Source organism: Monodelphis domestica, chromosome 4, assembly GCF_027887165.1.
Source record: "Monodelphis domestica isolate mMonDom1 chromosome 4, mMonDom1.pri, whole genome shotgun sequence".
Classification (NCBI taxonomy): Eukaryota; Metazoa; Chordata; class Mammalia; order Didelphimorphia; family Didelphidae; genus Monodelphis; species Monodelphis domestica.
Window position 1 is genome coordinate 156692092 of NC_077230.1, and position 24073 is coordinate 156716164.

At 36.6% G+C, this 24073-nt stretch overlaps 1 long non-coding RNA gene across 1 annotated transcript; it reads right to left on the reverse strand.

Annotated features, from left to right (window-relative positions):
* Positions 1-3341: 3341 nt before the first annotated feature.
* LOC103098003 (uncharacterized) lies at positions 3342-16158 on the reverse strand. The gene is made up of 7 exons (XR_467515.2): positions 16070-16158; positions 10464-10520; positions 9841-9896; positions 8514-8644; positions 7927-8152; positions 3667-3872; positions 3342-3551 (listed from the first exon to the last, which is right to left on the reverse strand). It is a non-coding gene; the product is annotated as an uncharacterized LOC103098003 (long non-coding RNA).
* Between the last annotated feature and the right edge of the window lie 7915 nt (positions 16159-24073).

The following is a 24073-nucleotide window of genomic DNA, read 5'->3' on the forward strand; positions in this document are numbered from 1 at the left end:
ATAAACTCTAAGTGAGTCTAAAAATCTATAAAAGCCCAATCTGTAACCTAAGTAGTTAAAGTTTCTACCTATCTGAACAGCCTTCCTTAGTGCAATAATAAATTTCTTTTACTTTCTTTTTAATCTATTTATCTATCTATTTGTTTTTATTTATTTAATTTATTTATTTAGAATAATCTTCCATGATTCCATGATTTGTGATTTTTCCCACCCCTTTTCCCTCTCCCCTCCCAGAGCCAACAAACAATTCCACTGGTGTAATATTTATTGGGAAAGGAAATTGGATAGGAAAAATGGGGGATAATGGGAGGTTAGTAGCAGGGTATGGAGGAGAGAGGGGATAGAGGGTATATGGCTTGATGAGGCAAGGGAGGGAGGGATGCCCCCTGCTGAGAGGAAACAGCAGGGGTCCAATGAGGTCTGTTTGTCTTTGAATGACTGAATTAAAGTTCAGCTCCCTCTATGACCAGAAAAGATAGTCCATTTATCTGACTGCGAATTCAAATAATATAAAGTTTAATAACCAGTTGGGATTGGAGTTTTTTCTTAGCTTCAGACCTGAGGCCAGGCCCCAGAGGCTGATGGAGGGTTTGTCCCACTCCCATCTACTGTATATCAGTCCTCTTTTGTTTTTTTAGAACCTTAGCAGTAGACAGAAAGCAAACAAGAACAATTCTAACCTTCAGAAGCCCATGTCTTTGGGCTGAACCAAGAAGAGCATGCCACTCCAGACTGGGTTGAACAAGCTCCTCTCTCCTCCAACACCAGGAAATCAGTCCCACAGGACAGGAACGAAGTGCTAGTCACAAGACCCAACTGCCACTCCCAGTTGCCCCTTCCCCCTAGACTGTTAGTCTAGTTTCCTTTCCACACTGGGTTATACATATTTCATTGTTCAAAACCCATTTACATATTATTTATATTTGTAATAGAGTGATCTTCTAACACCAAAATCCAAATCATATCCCCATTGAACCATGTGATCAATCATATGTTTTTCTTCAGCATTTCTGCTCCCACACTTCTTTCTCTGGATATAGATAGAATTCTTTATCATAAGTTCTTCTGGATTGTCCTTTATTATTGCTTTGCTGCTAGTAAAGAAGTCTATTACATTCAATTGTGCCACAACATATCAGTCTTTGTGTACAATGTCCTGGTTCTGTTCATTTCTCTCTGCATCAGTTCAATCTAGCTACTCACTTTATTTGACTTCCAGGTTTATAGATATGACAGTGGGTGAGATTTTCTGAGTGCTTAAGAAATCCTGCCTGTGAAACCCTCACAGAAAATGCTACTATTATCCCCATTTTGCAAGTTGGAAAATTAGGTTTGATAGAGGCCAAGTGACTTATCTTGGTCACATAGCTAATATATGAGTCTGTATTTAAATTAGAATTTTCCTGATTTCAAGTGGAGTCTTCTTCCCACTCTATGATCTAGCCACCTGAAAGAAAAAGTTTTGGCTTGAAATTTTTAGATAAGATAGAAATGATGGCTGAAAACCAAAAACAAGGACAACAACAACAATAACAAACCCAAACAAAATCTTCCCAAGGGCTTGAAAGTTCTTAGGACCTTCTAAACTTAAAGCATATTACAATTCATCTTCATATTTTGCAGACTGGAACAGTTCTCCTGTATTCTCGACATTACATTTATGAACATTTTTTTACTCTCTTTGAACCTCAAAGATGTGCCTCTTTATTTCCTGATGCAATGCCAGTGACCACAATTCTTTCCTGGAATCCCCCAGGAGAATATTTCTGCAATATTCGCCTTTTGGGAGTGATTTCTGAAACAGTTTCAGAAAGCAGTAGTACAATCTGACAGCAGCCCCTGAGGGGTAATCTGTGGGTTTTAATAACAGCAGCAGTGGGACTATGATCTTAGCTAATAATCAATCCATAACTTTTAAATCCCTATTCAGACAAGTAAAACTGGTAACCCAGAAGGATGAAGAAGTCCAACTGAAGCCATTGAAGCTATTACATACAACAAAGGCAACAGGAGGTCAGGGCTATTCTGAGCAGAATTTAGCAGTGAGGCAATGAGAGCCCTTGCAGTTTGCAGCTCCAGCTCATCAAAGTATTGCCACCCACAGCTAGCAAAGCACATCATTATATGACAAGGTAGCTGGCTACCTAAACCATCTGCTTTAGAAAGATTTCTATTTATCCTCTAATTTTTCTGACTCATTTTTTGTTGCCTCAGTGCTTAGCACAGTGCCTGGCACATAGTAGGCATTTAATAAAAATTTACTGACTCTGATGCTATATATAACATGTCTAGGTAGAGACATATGTGGATCTGTAGATCCATTTAAGGGTGTTATGAATAAAAGTTAATCTTGGAGGTTTTATACTAAATTTATAAGTATTTATTAGTAAAGAGAAAGAGAGAAATAAGGTTTCCAGTCTTTCTAACTTAAAAGTAAGATCAGGACCCAGATTCTAGGCTGGTGCAGTCCCCTCCTCACTAAAAACCATGAAGACAGCTCCAGAGAAAGTCAGAATGGGTAGAAGGATGGGAACAAAGATAATGGCTGAGCATCCCTCACTGGCTCTTTAAACCTAAGCTCCTTCCCCCATATCTTTCCTTTGGCCAATGGCTTTCATACATCATGCCTCCTGACCTCTGTGGGGTCATCACGTCAGATCATCAGGCATGTGACTCCCATGATAAGTCCTTCTGGGACTGGGTTGGAGGTTCCCTAGATATTTAATTCACACAAGGGATTGCAATATTCTTTAAGAGATGGATATAGTAAAAAACTGAAAGATATAGTCATTTAGGGGAAGTTGGTGCCTCCACATGCCCCTGATTTCCAGCTTGTCTCTGTAGACACTGAGGCATTTCCCTTGGGTGAGATTAGGGCCTCTCTTTTGGTTTACACTGGAGATTTCATCTCATTCTCAGAAAAGAGTCCATTCATTCATGTGTTATTTTCTGTTAAAAACTATAGTCTAATTTGTAGTTTAGATTTTTACATGCTGTTTTGCTTGATTAAATGGATTTATTCACCATTCACCATTTGTGGTCTTTTAAGTAACCAGGATTTGGTGGGAAGAAATTAAACTGATTCATGAAAATTTGGAACTGCCCTTCCCCTTAAGTAGTTTTGTTTTAATTCCCTCCAAATTATATCTCCAGATTAGAAATATTGAGGGGATAGATTGATATAAGAGTTCAGGACTGAGAGTCTGAAAGACTTGAGTTCAAATCCAGCTTCACTTACTGGCTATATGACAGTGAGTAAGTAACTTAACCACTGCCTCTGTTTCTTCATCTTTAAAATGAAACGAATAATTATAAAGCATTTGGTACAATTTCGGTGCTATATAAATATTAGTAATTACTATGGTTTTTATTTATTCAATAGTCCTATAAGAGACAGGAGAAAAAAGTATGCAGGTTCAAGCTAATTCTAGGACCTGCCCTTAATCCTGCTGCATCCACCATTCCAGTAGCTCTTGTGCTAGTAATGTTTCAGGTTCTCAGGGCTGCATATGTTAATTTGGTCATCCCATATTGTCTCTGGCGTACACAACCTACAAACATAAATATATATGTATATATGTTAAACACACACATATCTCTATCTAACTATTGATAGAAAACATTGCTATAAATATTTTCTCTTTTACTGGGCCAGCACTACATTACCTCTCTAAGAAGTGAGGACAACCTTTTCCAATTCAACTCTTCTGTGCTCCAACCTCCTTTAGGAGACTGACTTTCTTCATCCTTTGGCTGACTACAGATAGTCAGAAAGGGTTTGTGGAAGGGTGGTGATGAAGGAGAAAGATTTTGCAATGGGATCTCTTCTCTATTGGTTTCTCATTCCTCATATTTGCTTCTTGCTTCTTTCTCTGCAGAATTAATTATCCCTAACAGAATCTTTATCTTCCTTCACTCTCTTCCTTTCTAGCTCTTACCACAACCCCCACAATCCCCGCTCCCACCATCCCTTAACCCTCATATACCCTCTCATTTTCTTTCCTCAAACATCAAGACTGTTGTATTTCATGGACCTCAATTGAATTACAAATAGGTCTACTCTTGGACACAGAAGTTTATGGTCAGCAGCAGGTGTACAAAACTGTAGCTACCTGGCAAGAACGGTAATAGAATATTGGGATATTGGGTCAGTATAGGTATCAGGAGTCACAGTGACACAGGTAAAATGGTCTTCAGGTATTTTTTTTCTGTAACTATTACTTTCATAATAGAGTCTTTCAATTACCCCGTTTTTGGTCATTATTGATTTTGTTGTATTTGGAGATTTAATTTTTAGCTGAACCCTCAGTTCCCTCTCAATCATTTCCCTAGCATTCTCTCTTATAAGATTTAGAATCTATTTGAATTGTAGATCACTTCTCTCTTTGTGCCTACTTTATTTATTTCTAGTCATATGACTAGTCCTTGAAATCTTCCATTCTGCAATTATTAGATACTACCCTACCTCATCCAACACTGCATGCTCCCCTCCCTATTCCAGGACCATAGGACAACTCCTTTTGATGAGGAAATTCAAGTGAACAAAGTGAATGGCTTCTGCTTTTTGCAGTAGATAAAAGATAAAAGCATGCATTAGTGAGTTTGGTGCTCTGAAAATAGTCAGATTGATGGGCAAAATAATGGTACTTTATTCATCAATACCCATTTTCACTTGTAAAGATTAAGGTACTTCTGAAATGAGAAATATCAGAAATGTTTTGATGCAGCTAACTGGCCTGTTTATGGCTACAGTGGGAATTAGAGAGAAAATCAAAATAGAGACAATGTCCATAAAATCTTAGGGCAGCTTTAAGTTATTAAAGCTAAAAACTGCACTAAGATTTCAGGGACACCCTGTATAATATAGGATATTAAATTTCCTATTCTATATTGAATTTATTTTACTTACTATTTTATGTCTTCTTAAGACAACATCTGCCCTTTTGTTATCAGGATAGTTAATTTCTAAATTTCTTAAGGGTTTTGTTTCATTAAGTTGATTTCTGTACTTGGTACCAAAAAGATTTCTCTGCTGACTTCTCTCCTTGCATTTTTCTTTTCTACCATTTTTCAAAATGAAATTTAAGTTAACTTTACCTTCAGTCAGGCTGATGCAGTAACTAGAAATCCTGAGATAAAACAAGTGATGGATTAAGGAATTCACTAAATTGAGCCTGTGTTGGGTGTTGGGTGGAAGTGTTGGGTGGGTGAGTTCAGTCGTGATTAAAGATGACTGCAAGTATTTGAAGGGTGTCCATGTAAAAGATGAATCAGATTTGTTTTTGGTTGTCCCCAGATGGCAGGTCCAAGACAAGTAGAAATTGTCAATGGTAAATTTGATTTTATGATGGAAGTCTGATAATGAAAATCTCCCTAATGATTTGTGCTAATCTGGAATGATCTGCTTTGGATTGTAAAGAATTTTTCCCATTGAAAATTTTCAAACTGAAAGTGTTACATGTTCCCTTGTTGAATTCTCTGTAATCAATGGCTTTGCATTGATCAGGGTGCTAAAGCCTTTTAGAGTTATTCTTCAGTAATATTGTTATCATTGTATAAATTCCCCTTCTAGTTCAACTCACTTCAGGATGCATCATTTTAAAACCTTTTTAGGTTCCTCTGAAACTGTCCATTTTTTTTCATATACCATAGTTTCCTTAGCCATTACCCCAGTCAACATTTATAGTCTACAAACATCCTTTCATATCAGAGTACCTCAGACATTCCCAAGGAAGGTCTATCTAGCTTATCAGAGAGCCCAAGATGGGTTTTTAACTTTCAGAGACAAAATTTAGTAGCTGGTGATTTCAAAAAATCAAACACCAACACCCATCTCTGATGGAATTGAAGCTTCACCCAAATGGACTAATGCTATCTATTTGCTGAATGTACTTTCTATACTATTAAAAAAAAAAAAAACAACCCAAACTTCCTTTTGTTAAATGACATGTTTTGTATTTTGTGGTGTTCTTCTACACCAGGATCATTGGGAAAGCATGAGTCCAACTTTTCCAACTGTCTCACTATTAACTCAATAACTACCAATAAGAGGGAAAATTATGAAACTGACCTTAAATCTATTAATATTATTTAATCACAAAGGAATAGGGAGAAAGGATGGAAAAGAGAGAGAGAGAGAGAGAGAGAGAGAGAGAGAGAGAGAGAGAGAGAGAGAGAGAGAGAGAGAGAGAGAGAGAGAGAGAAAGAGAGAGAGAGACAGAGAGAAAGAGAGAGAGAGAGAGAGATAGAGAGAGAGAGGAAGAGACACTTCCCAAGCTGCTCCGTTTAGCTTGCTATTCTATGGCCACCATTTGGCCCCGTAGACACTCTCTTAGAGAAGCCCAGCCAGCACCAAGCATGGAAGAGAACAGGTTACATGCTTCCTGGTTCACCACTGATATACCCTCCTGGCTCTGCCCTCCATACTGGTGTTGCACACTGATGACTAACATCAGGACGTTGGAGACATTCATGAAGATGCCAGATGCCTAGCCTCTCTTGAGGACAACCCTTAAGGATATAATCTGGAATCATCAGGCCAGGCTGAGGAGGATACCTGGAAGCTAGGTGGAGCTATTTTTCCTCACATGCCTAATGGTAGAGAATAAGAATAAAACCATCTATCTGATGTATACCTCAATTCAAATGAGGAACAGAAAATAGGGATTTAGTGCAGAGAGTAGGACCCTTTTGCTAGGGAGAATGAAATTAAAAGAATCTCTGATTTTAATATTTTTAATTGATGGTAAATTCATTGTTTTTCTAAATCATAGTGATAGCTAGGGTTAAGAAGGCATGAGAATGTCTAGTACCTAGAAGAGTTCCTGACACATTGCCAATGCTTAATCAATATTTATTGTTTTTTGTGGAAGTTGATATGAAGACTAAGGCCATTGGAAGAAAATGTGGGAGGGAGAGATAGTAAATAGTAATAGATGGAACCTTAAGGTACCAATCTTTTAGTGTGTGGAAATTGTTTCTTCATATTTTTATGACATAGCAATAAGGAAAATTACCTTGTTCTTCATTCATATATGATATGAAACTTCCAAGTAATGTGACTGATTTTTTAATGCAACATCTCATTAAATTAACCCCTTTAAAGCCAAAGAAATAATATAATGGTCCCTAAAGGTCACAAGTTCCTTTCTTCTTCAGCTTTAGATAATTTTTTTTCAGTGAAAAATTCTGAGTTCAGGCACAGCTGCACCAAGCTTCCATTTTGGAAAATTCCCAACATTTATTCAGAAATGGACTCTGACTAGTTATGGACTTGAATTTTCCCCCAGATAAACCCTGACTTCTTTGTGGCTCAGGCAAAATTCCATTTGCTGTAAATATTTATCTAACAAAAAAGCAGATTACAGTGTCTGTGGATGATTGGGAAGGAAATTGGGAGGTGAAGTTAGGGAAAGAGGTGACATTTTCTTGAGAAAAAGAAAAGATGTTCCCTTGGCCTAAGTCTTTAGCCCCAAGATGCCTTTACTACATATTTATCACAAGTCATATGCAATACATTATTATGTTACCAAAAATTAATTGGTTCTGCCCTTTTCACTCTTCTTAATTTCATGTAGATCTTTCCATTTTTTGGTAAATTTAATCTGTTGTTCATTTCTTAAAGTGCATAGAGTTCAATCATAATCATTTGCCACAATTTGTTTAGCCATTTCCCAATTAAAGGGCATCCAATTCAATGTATATGGAATTCTGAGTAAACAAGAATAAATCCATAACAGGTCCTTGAATCACTAGCAAGGCTCAATTAAAATGATTATTGTCCTATAAGCCTGCAGGACAATTTCAGCAATATAGCACTTACCCAATGGCATCCAGTACTACAGAAAATTGCGATACTGTAAGAGAGAAAAAGGGATTAAATTCTAAGGTAAAAGGGAAATATATGATTCCCTGGGTTGATCTTACCTTTAATATCAGGGATAGGGGAGCCAGAATGAAAGTCCAACTAAGCTGCTTGTTGGAATGTGGCATGGGGGAGTCCAGCATTTGATGTTGTGAAGCAGCTGCTTCCTTGAACCTTAAACAAGTCTTCTGTCTTGCAATACATTCTCATCAGTCCAATGGGAATTGGTTGTCTCTTTGACTTTGTGCTTCTTGGCACTGTACAGTGACTCTTTTGTGATCCCTTCTTCTGGAATCAAACACAATTATTAGTAGAAGTCCTATAATATTTAATAATTGTTAAATTTAATTGTGATTGGACTCTGAATATTTATATAGGTGGTTGCCAGGGATTTAATTTCTAAATCCCAAAATAAATTACTAAAATAAATGGATTTTATGGTAGTTTATTTACAATAGAGGGAAAATATTAAGGAAGAGAGAAAAGGGGAGAGAGAGGGAGAGAGAGAGAGAGCTCTGGCTTCCACTGATACCATTTAGAAATTCTAAGCCCCAGCCAAGGGAAAAGAGTCTCAAGACGATGGCCCTTTCCTAGAGGCTTCATGCCCCCAGAAAGGTGGGGTCACTAAGTCAGCCTTTCAGTCACCAACCTTCTTAAAGGAAAGCAGTCTGAGGTCTCCTGCACAAGTTCCTCCAGGGTTGAGTTCCTCTTCCAGCCTCTCCTCAAGTGTCTGTCCTCCAGTCTTTACTCTGAGTCAGAGTTCTTCCATCCAACTCGAATCTCGAATCAAATATCTTCTTCTGGTCTCTGGTCCTCTTTTTATAGATCTTGTTCTCTTGTGTCACCTCCCCTAAATTTCATGTCTACCAATCACAGCAGATGCTCTGCTCTATGACTGCCCAGAAAGAAATTATTCGATTCTAATTCGTTACCCATTATCACACACGTGGGTCACAGACCTTCTGCCTCATGATTAAGGGGGAGATTTACACCCTTGGTGATCAGATATAACATGGGCAGATCTTCCTACTCAACTTCAAGTACTGTGCTTACATTTCTGGGGATTAACTCAAAAAATAGACAGAGGATTACAATTAAATCTTCACAATCAAGAAAGAACTAAGTACCTTCATTGTTACAATCAGGGGAGAGCTGAATCCAATCTTCACACAATCAATGGCAGATGTCCAAAGTCTAAAGCTTTTGGGTATGCAGTAATATTAGGGCTAATAGATATTGTAAACTTATCCTTCAAAATCAATAACATAAATACTGATTCCATGTACTTCAAGTACAAAAAATAAGAAAGGAAAAAAATCAAATATCCTATTGCAAAAAAAGGAAAAAAAATAATAAAGATTCATAAATTCAATGTGTCAGCCAAAACAGTGTCCACCTTGTCTATGGACTTTTATAATGGTATTATTTTCAGTCCAGTTTTAGGAGGAGGGTATAAATAAAGACAATTGCATGTAACAGGATACAGTTAGTAAGTGTTGATAGAAGGTACCCATTTTACATGTGAGCAGTGAATCCAAGAGTCCTTTCTTCAATTTTGATAGCTGTTGAAGTAGTTAATAGTATTTGAAATGGACCTTCCCAGGTCAACTGAATTCCTCCAGTGTGTTGGAAGCCCTTTATGTACACCTTGTCTCTTAAGTATAAGATGTGGAGTGAGAAGTCTATAGGTTATACTTGTACTACAGTTCTGGATTCATGGCAATATGGCAGATATAACCTTGTCTATTGTCATCATCTGTTATAGTTTTACAAGATTTAGTTCCTAAGATAACTTAAAAGACCATCGATCTCAGTTAGACTGTAAACATTTATTAAGTGCCTATCATATAGCAAAGATATTGCTAAGCATTAGGGGGGAAAAAGGGAAGGAAAAAGACAAACTATACTCTTAAGAATCTCATAGTCTAATGGGGTAAGAAACACACACACACATGCACAATTTGAGAGAAGAGTACCTGTTAAGGGCTTGAAGAAGGCTTGATGAATGCAGCTGAGTGGGAATGAATCCATCCTATTATAGTGCCAAACATAAAATACTTTTTAAATGAAGAATATATGAATATAAATATACCCTCCAGGTCCATATTGAGAACAAAAAGTGCTTAAGATTCTTTAGGAATTTGGGAATGTAAGTTTTCTAATTTTTTATACATTCAGTATAATGATTTGTAAAAAATGACTTTTTGCTCCATATTATTCAACTATATCATGTTAGGAGTCCTGTCACAGTACCAATTATATGAGGATAGCTATGTGAATGATAGTCAATTTGTAATTCTGGCAATTGTTTGTTAGGGTCCTATTTCAACATGTACTGCTGACTTGTCTCGACTTTATCTCCACTTGGCTCTACCACTCACTACCAGAGTGACTTTGGTTAAAACTATTCACTTCTTTATATCTCAGTTTTCTCATTTACAATGAAGGGACATAACAGTAAACTAGGGTAGGTCTCTCAAAAAGAAAATAAACCATCCCCAAACTCTGATTAGCTCAGAGCATTATATCTCAGATTTTTGACATATCTTTTTCTTCTTTTTTATTTTTTTTTTTGGTCTAAGTAAAAAAAAAAACTCACCACACAAGGAATCAGGGATTCCTCACATCTGATGCAAGCCCCTCATATAGAATGCTCCTATAGAAAACACAGAGATATAAAAGTTATACTTAGCCCAATTGAATCAATATTGTGTACATTCTCAAAATCTTCCTTGCCATTATTAACCTTTATCCTTTTTATTACTGATAGATGGACTCTGGGTGTCTCATTTCATTCTAATCTTGAACTTGAACAATCCAGATCAATATATGTTGGACCTGTTTCCCAATATTCGGTTTAATTTAGATTGGAATAACCTAATTGCTAATCTCAGAGTTGATATGAAAAGATTTTGCAGAGGAAGATGACCTCAAAGTGATCTGATTCTTTGATATAGTTGAATTATACCCTGTGGTGACTATTTTCTGGTGGTACTTATGTTTATGCTTCTGGACACATATTTTGAATTCCCCAGAGGACAAAGAAAGGCATTCAACAACTAAGGAAAGATGTGAATGTACTCTTGGTCTTTAAAAACAGTACCCTGAAGATGACATATTTTGTGAACTATCATTTTTTAAATTTCTACAACTTTGCTTTTGAGAGTGATCATAATCCTTAGGTCAGCCAGTTGTGGTAAGCCTAGGTCCTCCATCAAGACTTTTCATTTATTTATTGTATAATAACTGTGCTTCATGAACTATATAAGACTTTTTATATGGCATTTAGGAGGCTATTAAGAACCATAGGCTTTGTTGAGAATCTTTAGGGTCAGGCACTAGGAAGGCTCTTGAAAGAAGAAGACATGTCATCTCCCAACTCTGGGCATTTTCACTGGTCATTCCTCCATATTTTAAATGTTCTCTCTCATTATCTCTGCTTCTTAGTTTCCCTAACTTCCTTCATGTCTCAGCTAAAATCTTAGCCTTTTCTAGGAAGCCTTTTCCAATATCTTAATTCTAGTGCCTTACATTCATCATTTTGTATTTTCCCACAAATAGCTTGTTTGTATGTTTTCTTCTTCATTAGACTACAAATTCCTTGAGGGCAGGGACTGTCTTTTGCCTTTCTTTGTAAACCAGTACTTAGCACAGTGCCTGGTACAAAGGTACTTAATAAATCCTAATTGATTGATTAATTTAAAAGGAAAATAACTGGGCTTCCTCATGATCCAAGAGAACTTTCTAAAATTGAGGATATGCCCTATGTGCTCCAGTTGTTTTGATATTTGTTGTAGACAGCAAATATTTAAGGGAATACAGTTTAATGGAGGGAAACAGTTAAGACATCTCCTCTCACCACCTTGATCTATGGGCAACTAGGTCATGTGTGGTACTCAGCAATAAAGGACTTAGAACTAATTCAGAAAAACCTAGGTAACCCATGATGCCCCTCACCTCACTCAATATCCCTGAATTTCAGTGCTACTAATCCTACCATTTTTTCCTTCCTCTTCATTCTCACAAATGCCAACCAGGTTCTTCTTATCACTTTCTGGGAATATTAGAATATCTCTTTTGTTCTCTCTTTTTCCATTATTTTTCTACCTTAATTCATTCTTTTGTAAAGCAGAAAAGGGCTGTGCTCCAACAGTAAAAATAGAAATATCTGTGCATATGTCCCTCTGTGCCATCAGTGTGTTGAGTCAAGAACATTTGCATAGGAAATTATTATGGTAGTTGAAAGGAACAACAAATAAGATTATGTATATTTGGCTCAAGCTTCAGAAGAAACAATATAGACTGATCTGCTGCCTGTCCCTAAGATGGGGAAGAGATTTTTTTACACATATACATACATATATATGTATATATATATACATATATATATATACATATATATGTGTGTGTGTGTGTGTAATTCATTTTAACTCAGATAGTTCTTAGTGCTGAAGATTTTCTGTGGAGAAGACCAGGACATATATAACAAATGCCTCAAGGGTCCTTTTGAATACTACATTGATGGAACCATGATGCAAGAATGCGATGAAAACCCCCTATATATGAAACCTAGGAAGACCGAAACTAAAATGGCACTCACATTAAGTATCAAAAGAATTGGAGTTAAGCTTCTTGGGACAATAGTGATGAAGTCTGACAGAAAATGACAGTAACTTTAGGAAAGAGTGACATCTAAAGAAGAAGAACTAGTTGTGATTGATAGTAATAGAGAGGAAATTGAGGCATCTGACAGCTCAGAGGCAGAGCTAACTGTGATGTACAATGGTATAAGAAATCCTTGCCAAAGTAGAGTGGAAGACCTCAGTTACAAATTCCCTGTTAACAAAATAATCTTCCTTTTGGATTTATCTGGTGATATCATTTCTCAAATCATATTTTAATGAAATGCAAACTTCTTTTCTGGCATTCAAGGCCCCCACAGTGTGATGCCATCTGATTTCCATCATCATTATTATTACTTTACTATTGCTGCCCTGTGTACTCCATCCAGACAGGTCTACTTGTTATATAGATGAAATATATACATTGATGTATACATACATCCATGCCTTTGTTCACACTGTTTCTAAGCCTAGGATGCTCTCTTCCCTTATATGCCATTTGAAATCCTACTAATACTTTATGCCTAACTCAAATATCATTAAACAATAACCCATAATTATCATTCTTCACTTGGACTTTAAATAGCAATTTATTTGTATCACTCATGCACTTTTTACGAGTTATTTGACATTATAGTTTCTGCATATAGCACAATTCCCTAGTAGACTATAAATTGTAGGAATTTAGGGACTATGACATATTTATATTTATGCCTTCCCTAGATTTGTACAGAATACATTTTTAATTTATATTAATTTCAGTGAAGTAAACTTAGTTGAAGTAAAATTGTTTATGTGGTTTTCAACAAATATTGTGATGTTCTCCTTCTTCCTTGTTATCTGTAGAACAGAGATTCTTTTCTCAACCTTTCTTACCAGGAATGCATTTTTATAAATACCAATAAGATACTTGATAGATCAATTGGATGTGGGAGTAAAGCTTCATTTATTATTCTTCTACTTAGCAGCAAATTTACTTTAAAATCTGTAGAAACTAGTATTACTTTGTAAAGACATAAAGAATCCCCATCAACATTCTTCAACATGCCTATAACGAGGAGATTTTAATGCCTGAACTTTCCTTGACTGGATGAAAATTCTGCCAGAGATCATTGTTGTCATTCATTGTTGCCTACCTTCACAGGTTTAGAAGCTGACAAATCAGGAAGAATCATTAATGGCCTGGGAGGAACAGAGCAGTTCCATTCCAGCATACATTTCCAACATCTAGAGTCACAGTTATCAATGCTATATCCTTTGATATACACTGTTCAAAGCTGAGAATTATACATTGGGCTCTTGCTTCCCCTTGCTTAATGAAGTGATGGTAATGTTTGCCACCTTACCTTGGATTTAAAGAAAATTGTTATTTAGTGTTGTAGGAGGGGCAGGACAGATGGATTGTCTCTCTAGGCACTGAAATTATTCCCGTACACCTAGAACAGAAGTGGTTGTATGAAATAAGTATGGAGAGATAGAACCAGTTCCAGATTGTAAAGACCCTAAATGCCAGACTGAGGTGGTGTTTTTGTTTTTTAACATTACAGAGTACAATAGTAGTAATGGGAATTACTATCATCTATAAGAAATACTTTTTTGACTTCAGTCTTCTTGTCCAGACTCATTTCATATTATCTCATATTATAAACTAGAATATATTCTAGTCAAATTGAACTACATGTTATTAACTTATTTAAGCTTTTCATCTCTTATCTCTATTCCTTTGTATAGGCTCCCACTCCTTCTTGGAATGTACTTCTTCCTCATTTCTGAAATATATTCTTTCTTCACTTGTAATCCCTCAAGTTTGGCTCACTTTCAAATGGTCAGTGATTTCTTCTCCTCAAATTATCTTGCCTTAACTTGTCTCTGAACATCTTATATCCCCAAGTGGAATGTAAACATCTTGAAGGGATATACTCCCTCCCCCACATTCCTAGCACCTAGTATAATGCCAAAAAATCCTTCAAAAGACTTCTTACCCTGCATCTTAGAACGAATATTATGTTTTGGTTTAAGACAGAAGAGTAGTAAGGGCTAGACAATGGAGATTAAGTGACTTGACCAGAGTCACACAGCCAGAAAGTGTCTGAGGTCCAGGACCAACTATCTCTGGATTTGGTTCTCTATCCACTGAGTCACCTAGCTATCCTCCATAATACCATGAAAATGAATATTTAGTATTGATGAATTGAAGTGACCAACTCCACAGATACTTTTTTAAAAAATCATTTATTTAATTAGTTAATTTAGAATATTTTATCAAGGTTATTCATGATTTGTATTCTTTCCCTCCTCTTCTACCTCCCCCTTCCCATAGCCAATGAGCAATTCAACTGGGTTTTACATGTATCATTGATCAAGACTTATTGACATATTATTAATATTTGCAATAGAGTGATTGTTTAGAGTCTACAACCCCCAATTATATCCCCATCAAACCATGTGATCAAGGAAATGTTTTTCTTCTGTGTTTCTACTCCCGTAGTTCTTTCTCTTAATGTGGATAGTGTTTTTTTCTCATAAGTCCCTCAGAATTGTTCAGGATCACTGCATTGTTGCTAGTAGAGAAGTCCATTACATTTTGATTGTACCACAGTGTATCAGTCTCTGTGTACAATGTTCTCCTGGTTCTGCTCCTTTCACTCTGTATCAGTTCCTGGAGGTCATTGCAGTTCATATGGAATTATTCCAGTTCATTGCTTCTTTGATTGCAATAGTATTCCATCACCAACATATACCACAATTTGTTCAGTCATTCCCCAATCGAAGGGCATCCCCTCATTTTCCAATTTTTTTGCCACCATAAAGAATACAGCTCTAAATATTTTTACACACATTTTTTCCTATTATCTCTTTAGGGTACAGACCCCACATCCACAGATACTTTTTAAAGGTGGTACATACACATTGAGGTGAGTGAAATTTCATCTTTAAATTAATTGGGAATTAAGGAAGCTTAGAAGAAATGGAATATTTTCTGACTATTTCTCCCAAGATCCATAATAAAAAAATGTAAAGGGAGGACCCTGACCCAGAGTGGATAGAGTACTTTCCCCTTAGGGATTCCTCTGAATAGCCAGTCATGATCTCCGGTTATTCTAACCTTTGGTTAGTGAGAGTGAAACGAAATCATTTTCTTTTACTGGGCCAGTTGTACAAATTGGGCTTTGAGACAATTGATACATAAAAAACAGTATCTCTTTTATTATAAGAGGAGACACAACCTGAGGATCAGAATAAAGGGTCCCTAATTCTAAGGGATCTGTAATCCTCTACGTCCTTCCCAAGAGGGAGCCTTCTAGTCTTCCAGCTAACTTACCAGCTTTCTAATTCTAGTGCTCCCCAAAAGCTGACTAAGCTACTCATCTATGATCCTCAGTAGTTGCTTAGATTTATTTCAAAAACTGTCTCTGAAAACTGTTATGATTGATCTCAAATGGCTAAGTTCACCCCATGGGGTCTGACCTCTGAAGTAAAACCTCAAAGCTGATCTGACAGGATTTTTAGATAAAACTTTTCTGGAAAGCATAGCAGGTATGGTCAGAACCTTTTCTAGATGTTTCCCAGTCAAATAGAGTACCTCCAAAGATGATTTAGGGGTTTACTCCTTCTCCACAGACAGGTTGAGGTAGATGAGTTACAACAAGACCATCTTTTCTCCACCGTTCTGGACAGGAAGCCCCCAACATCCTACAGGAAGCCATTACTCTAGCAGTTGTCACTTCCAAACTGTTCCTCCTCTGCCTTCTACCTGCTAAAATCCTTTCCCTTGAGTTCCTAGTCTGTACCTTATAGACAGCTTTCTACTTCTTTTAAATCTTATCCTTTCTCTATCCTTTTCCCATTACAGTAAACAAAACTAAAGGTCCAATCCCTTATTCTTATAACTATGCCTTTAGATCCCAAGCAAAACAAACTTATGAGCATTTTTTTAAAAAATAGTGTTCTACAAAAGATCAAGAATATCAATGGAAATAATGAAAAAAATGTGAAGGAAAGTGGCCTAGCAGTGCCAGATCTTAAATTGTACTAAAAAGCAGTGGTCTTCAAAATAATATGGTACTGGCTAAGAAATAGAAGGGAGGATCAATGGAATAGATTTGGGGTAAAAGACCACAGCAAGACAGTCTATGATAAGCCCCAAGATCTCAGCTTTGGGGACAAAAATACAGTATTTGACAAAAACTGTTGGGAAAATTGGAAAACCATATGGGAGAGATTAGGTTTAGATCAACACCTCACACCCTACACCAAGATATAATCAGAATAGGTGAATGACTTGAATATAAAGAAGGAAACTATAAGTAAATTAGGTGAACACAGAATAGTATACTTGTCAGATCTTTGGGAAAGGAAAGATTTTAAAACCAAGCAAGAGTTAGAAAAATTTACAAAATTTAAGATAAATAATTTTGATTAAATTAAAAAGGTTTTGTACAAACAAAACCAATGCAACTACAATTAGAAGGGAAGCAACAAATTGGGGAAAAAATCTTTATAACAAAATCTTCTGACAAAGGTCAAATTACTCAAATTTATAAGGAGCTAAATCAATTGTACAAAAAATCAAGCCATTCCCCAATTGATAAATGGGGAAGGGTGTGAATCTTGAAATTTCTCAGACTTATGAATGTTAAAAAATTCCCCATTGGGGAATTCTCCATTGAGACAATTCCCTATTGGGAACATTCGCCATTTGGACAGTGAGAACTCTACTTAGATCAAAAATGGGAAGACCTCTACTCCACCCGTACTTAAGACTGCTTTAGGGGAGAAAACTCCTTGCTGAACAATGAAAAATACTTACACCCATACTTAAACCATGCCTATTTTAAGAATTAATACAAAAGGTTGATAAGTACCTATAAAGGTCAGGCAACTTGTGAATTTACAAGGAACAAAGAACTGGGAAACTTACTCAGAGCTTTCCTGGTGTGAATTACTCAAAAATCCACACCTTCTTAGGTGTGGACTAAGAATGGTCTGTCCTTTGAAAAACGTCTACTGTGATTGGTAGATGTAAGGACTTAGGGGAGGTGACATAGGAGAAATTGCCCTTTAAATAGGAGCTCAGAAAGGAGCTCAAGGAACTCATTCTGAAACATTCAGATGGAGGATTGAGCTGGTGAAAGCAGCTGAGATGATGCTGGCCTGGTGTCACTAGAATCCTTGCTTGGACAGATCTTGTGGTGAGTGATTAAGATATAATGACTGACTGATCTTTCTTTTAGGGCTTAGGCCTGGGTTGGCCAGGGCTGCCTGGGCCGGCCTATTCTTTTTTCATTTATTTCCTTTCTCTCTCTCTCTCTCTCTCTCTCTCTCTCTCTCTCTCTCTCTCTCTCTCTCTCTCTCTCTCTCTCTCTCTCTTTCTTTGATTCCTCATTGTATTATTAATTAAATTCTCTATAAAACCCAGTTGACTTGGGTATATTCATAATTGGGAATATCTCCCTGGCGACCCCTTATATATTGATTTAAAAACAAGACACTGTAGTGAAAACATATTTTCTGAGGTCACAATTTACTCATCCACTCTTTTATCTACTACAATTTATATCATCTACTATTTTAATCACTGCAGTTTATAACCTCAACCATTTTAACTATTACAGTTTATGGCTCCCACTCTTTTAGTTTAAGGCCTTCAACTCTTTTAAGTATCACAAGGGACATGAATAGACTATTTTCAGATAAAGAAACAAAAACTATTAATAAGCACATGAAAAAAGGGTTCTGAATCTCTTATAATTAGAGAAATGCAAATCAAAACAACTCTGAGGTACCACCTCACACATAGTAGATTGGCTAACATGACAGCAAAGGAAAGTAACAAATGTTGGAGAGGATGTCGCAAAGTTGGGACATTAATGCATTACTGGTGAAGTTGTGAATTCATCATTATTTATGGAGGCCAGTTTGGAACTATGCCCAAAGGGTGCTAAAAGACTATTTTCCCTTTCATCCAGCTATAGCACTGCTGAGTTTATACCCCAAAGAGATCATAAGAAAAAAGACTTGTACAAGAATATTCATAGTTGCACTCTTTGTAGTGGCAAAAAATTGGAAAATGAGAGGATACCCTTCAATTGGGGAATGGCTGAACAAATTGTGGTATCTGTTGGTGATGGAATACTCTTGTGCTGAAAGGAATGATGAACTGGAGTAATTCCATGAGAACTGAAATGACCTCCAGAAATTGATGCAGAGTGAAAGGAACAGAACCAAGAGAACATTGTACACAGAGATGGATACACTGTGGTATAATTGAATGTAGTGGATTTCTCTTCTACAAGCAATGCAATGATCCAAGAAAATTCTTAGGACAGTGTTCTTTAAAGAACACCATCCACATTCAGAGAAAAAACTGTGGGAATAGAAACACAGAAGAAAAACCACTACTTGATCACATGGGTCAATGGGGATATGATCGGGGATATAGACTGTAAATGATCACCCCAGTGCAAATATCAATAATATGGAAATAGGTCTTGATCAATGACACATGTAAAACGCCATGGAATTGCATGTCAGCTATGGGAAGAGGGGGGAGGAAGAGGAGGGAAAGAGCATGAATCTTGTAACCATTGAAAAATATTCCAAATTAATTAATTTCATAAAAATTTCCAAATAAATAAAAATTAAAAAGTGTTCTAGGATTAGAATAAAGAAAATATACTTGTGTGTTAAAACCAGCTCTAACCATTCACCATTATCAAATCTTCAGTGAGCATTTCTACTTCAAATTATCAGTGCTTATAAATTAGCACTTGATTTATTGTTTTATTGGTTGCCTATATTTAAAGATTATTAATGATTCAAATGGAAAAAAGTATATTTAAATACCTTTTGCCTCTTCCAGACAGTCAGATTATTAAACATTTACTAGTATGTGTCTATTTTATATTATTAAAACTGCTTGAGCTCAGCAGAGTTCTGTAGGATATTCAACAATGAATTCATTGCAGACTGAAAACCTTGTGATATAGGATAACAACAATAATACCAACAACAAATAGTATATAACAATTGCAAAATGCTTTTTTATCTATTATTTCACTTGAGCCTCCTAACAGCCTTGAAAGTACATCACCATTTTGCAGTATACTTTTCAGAAAACCAAACTGAATCTTTAATGCCATCCTCCATGTACTACCTCCTTGCATAAATTTGGTAGACTGCATCTGTTCCACTTGTTTCAAAGCTGTTAGTTTGGGGGAAGATGGAAGAGTTGGGCTGTCCAGTATAAAATACATATTTCAGAAATATAATGGTCATTCCTAATGCCCGTCACAACTTAATCATACCAAAATCAGTATAGTTCATAAACCTTTATATTTCATGGAAAGCAAAATAGTAAATTGGATAAAGCTTTTTCTAACATTAAGGAAAAGATTGTGCTTGGTTCAGCATTTATTTCTGTCCATTCAGTGTAGCCATCATCCTTCTAGTTGTCTTAGTAATAGTGCTAAGAAATAGAATTTAGTTAGGAAAATAAAACAGACTTGTTCCTTTGCCCTTCCCCCCCCCCACTTAATAATAACTTTTTGTTTGATTAATTTTTTATTATTCTGTTGTGGAATTATTTTTACCAAAGATAATAAATCCTTCAACCCCAAAGATCACAGAGAGAAATTGTTATATTTTTAACTTATGACATTCCTGTGTACTTTGAAATCTTACTACTTTATTAAGAGTCCCAGAAAGCTGGATAGAGCCAGGCTAATTGTCTGCATTTTAAATATTTTAATTGGATTTTCTAATGCTTATTCTGTGTCATAAGGAGGCCATTATCTGCATAATTGGGAGTGAATGATACTTTTTTTTTTCTAAAACTAGGACAAGAAACATTTTATGATGAGAGTACAGATATGCCTTTGCAAATTGAAAAGAGTCTGGGCTAATATAATATGTGGGGAGTAGGGAAAAGACTTCATAGGAATTTTAGCTTTTTAGAATTGAAATAGGCCTTAGAGATAATAAAGACTAGTCTCTTATTTTACAGACAGAGCACTTGAGGCCCAAGGAGATAAAGTGATTACTCTAAGGCCATACAAATATCAAAAAACAACAGAACAAAGAATCAAACCTAGGTCCTCAGACTTTAAAATAAATAAATTTTATCAAAATATTTTCTTTTGATACATTTTGCAATATATCTCTTCTCTTCTCCTCCCAGAAAGCTATCCCTTATCATGAAAATTTTAAGAGAATAAAACAAACAAAATTAGTCAAACTTAATTTAAAAGTCTCACAGTATATACAGTATTTCTCCATCAGTCGTCCCATTTCTTTAAAGAAAGAGAGTGACATGCTCTCTGATATTTTTTGTTTAGAGCCAAACTTGGTCAGTAGAAATTCTCAGCATTCAGTTTTGATTGTTTTATTATTTATTGCCCTTTCTGTTATTATAGATATCAAGTATGTTCCTTTCCCTCCCTCCCCCATTTCTGTTTATCTTATCATAGTGTTCTGAATCCTTTCTATATTCATGTTTACCATTTCTTACAATAAAGGAGGCAGCTAATGGCACAGAGGTGAGAACACGACCTAAAGTAAGGAAGATCTGAGTTCAAATTTGACATCAAATACTGATTAGCTGTGTGACCCAGGGCAGATCCCTTAACCACCCTCCAAGGTTGTCTAAAGATCAAATGAGATAACACGTGTAAATTGCTTTTCATACCTTGAAGTGCTACATGAATGCCTTTTGATGTTGTTGTCTTTAGTCCTGTCAGACTCTTCCTGACCCCATTTCAGTTTTTCTTGGCAAAGATTTTGAAGTGGTTTGCATTTCTTTCTCCAGCTCATTTTTCCAGAGGAGGAAAATGAGGCAAACAGGGTTAAGTGACCTATAGCTAGGCAGTGTCTAAGGTTGGACTCAGGAAAATGAATCTTCCTGACTCCAGACCTAGCATTTTATCTTCTGTGCCACCTACCTACCTGCTCTTAGTGTGTGAATGCTAGCTATTATTGTTGCTGTTATTCCTTTACCTCTCTGTGCCTCAGTTACATCTTCTGTACAACTGGAGGTGGGTTCAATGATCCTCTCTGTTTTAAATCTGTGATCTAATGATAAACCATGAAACCTCTGGAGGCTCAGGTTACTCTCTAAGATTACAAATTAGGCAATACAATTGCCAGGGAAAAGTTCTCACACAGATGAAAGCCTAAGGCTTTGAAGTAAGATTATGTGCTCACTGTGGGAGGAGTCTGATGAAGACTTTGGATCTGAGAATCTTAGTCTTGGATTTGAATAACAAATGGATAGTATTTGCATTGGAAAGAAAACATAGTCCTAAGATATTAATCACATTAAACCAGATCACAACTCAATTTTGGGGGGGGGGATTCATTTCTTTTGAGGAAAGCCAGACATAAAAATAAATGTTGCTATAGTTAATTTAATTATGTAAAGATTTTTGTTTTCATTACTATGGAAACTGGAAACTATCCAGCTAACTAAGGGAATTGACATCTCTCTTTTGGCTTGTGTTCCCTTTCATTCAACTCTTCAGTTCAATTACTCAAGCATTTGTTAAGCCACTCCTCCCCCAGGTGCCTAGCACTGTGCTAGGGACCAGAATGGACAAGGAGGGGTAGGTGGGGATGTTACAGAGAAAAGAATGCTTGTCCTCATGAGTCTTGAATTCTACTGGGGTGACAAACACCACGTACACAGATATGTAAACATGGATTATATACAAAAGTTAAAAAAATGATTTTGAGGGAAGTGGAAGGAAACACCAAGTTTCTCTTGGTTTTTGTGGTGTTTATAATTGCTTTAGAGCATCAAGATTATGGAATGGTGAAATGTGCTTGTTTTGCAGTGTTCTGGCCCCCAGGGGTCAGGGTGCCCTGCAGAATTTTCATGTTTTCTTTTGTCTTATCAAAATCGTGTCCTAATACCTTCCAAAAGATTGACCGTATATTTCTTATGCTGGTAGGGAATTTCCCACATTCCCTAATTCTAAAAGATGCCCCCCCCCATTTGTCTCCAATCCTGTACACCCCTGATTCTTCCCCAGGAAGGGTCAGGTATGGTGGTGAGGCTTGGGTATATCCAACACCCCCCACCCCACTCCATACATATGCTTTTTAAAATTCTCTCAATGGAAATAAACATCTTTGCTACAGTTGTCTGCTTGTTTAGTTTTAATGTTGACAAACCCTTCTTTCTGTCTTAGAACGAATACTAACTATTGGCTCTAAGTCAGGAGAGCAGTAAAGGCTTGGCAATTGAGAATAAATGACTTGCCCAGGGTCACACAGTTAAGAAGTATCTGAGGTCAAATTTGATCCCTGAAACTCGCATCTCCAGGCTTGGCTTTCTATCCACTGAGCCACCTAGAAACCCTTAGAAGACCTCTGGCAAGGAGACTAAAGCCTTGGAGCTGACTTGAGCTGAACCTTGAAGAGAAGCCCTGAGGTTTCAGGAGGCAGAACTGAGGAGGGAAAGCATTCCCAGAATGGGGGCAGCCTGTCGTCATGGATGGTTTGTAAATTAGACTTTGAAGCTTCATTTTGAAGTATTTGAAAATAATAATTCTATACTACTAGGCCATGTAGGAATTTACTTTACTGAGATAGTCAGTTAACAAACATGAATTAAGTGCTAACGCTAGGAATACAAATACTAGCAGAAAGCGTGTCCCTGCCCTCCAGGAGCTTACATTCTAAATGTGGAAGACAACACAAAAAACGGGAGCTGAGAAGGGGAAGAAGGTCCCTGGCTCAGAGAATGGTAGAGAAAGTCCAATGGGAAGGTGCTACCTGGCATATATGAAGGCATAAATGGCTTAGGCTTCTTCCTTAAATTGGAGGTTCTGGAAGGAACCAGTCCATGAGAAGGGGATGCTCCAGGGCTGGAGAATATTTTCAGAATGGGAATATAGCAACCCCTGTGTGACTACCCCAGCATGTTGCCTCTATGGACTGTCAGGGCTGGAAATGTCATTGCTTCTTCCAACTTACCTAGCTTGAAACTTATAAGAAACTCAGCAGAGGTAAGTTAATTTCTTTGAGCCAGTTGTTAAATTTTCATTCACACTTCCTTGCCCCTCCAATAACAAATATTATAAATCGAGGCTCGAGTAGTTGTTTCATTAATTGTCTAGACAAGATCAGGATGGAGAAAAATGTTAATAATGCAGATGAAACTTAAAACTGTGTGGTGGATACCCTTTTCCCCTTCTTCTCAGGAAGCTGGTTGTGAAACATTTTACCAGTATTCCCTTGGATGAAAAGCACAATGAGTTGCTTAATCTGTACTTGAAACTTTTCAACCTGATGGGGTCTGAGCTATACCACAACATCTGGATATAGGAGATGTATAACCTTTTCTAGTTTAGCCTTCGGAATCGCAAGGTTACCTTCACACGGTGATAAAGTATGCTGCTGATTTCTATTTTCATCAGTTCAATTCATTTTAATATTTTTTACTAAAATATAGAACTTATAAAATGAGAAAATATAGCAGGGAAGATTCTTTAGGGGATTTTTTTATTATTGATAAGAATTGTTGCAACGGCTAACAAGCTGTTCATAGATTCATTCTCTGGAGATCACTCTTATTTTAGAAAATCTC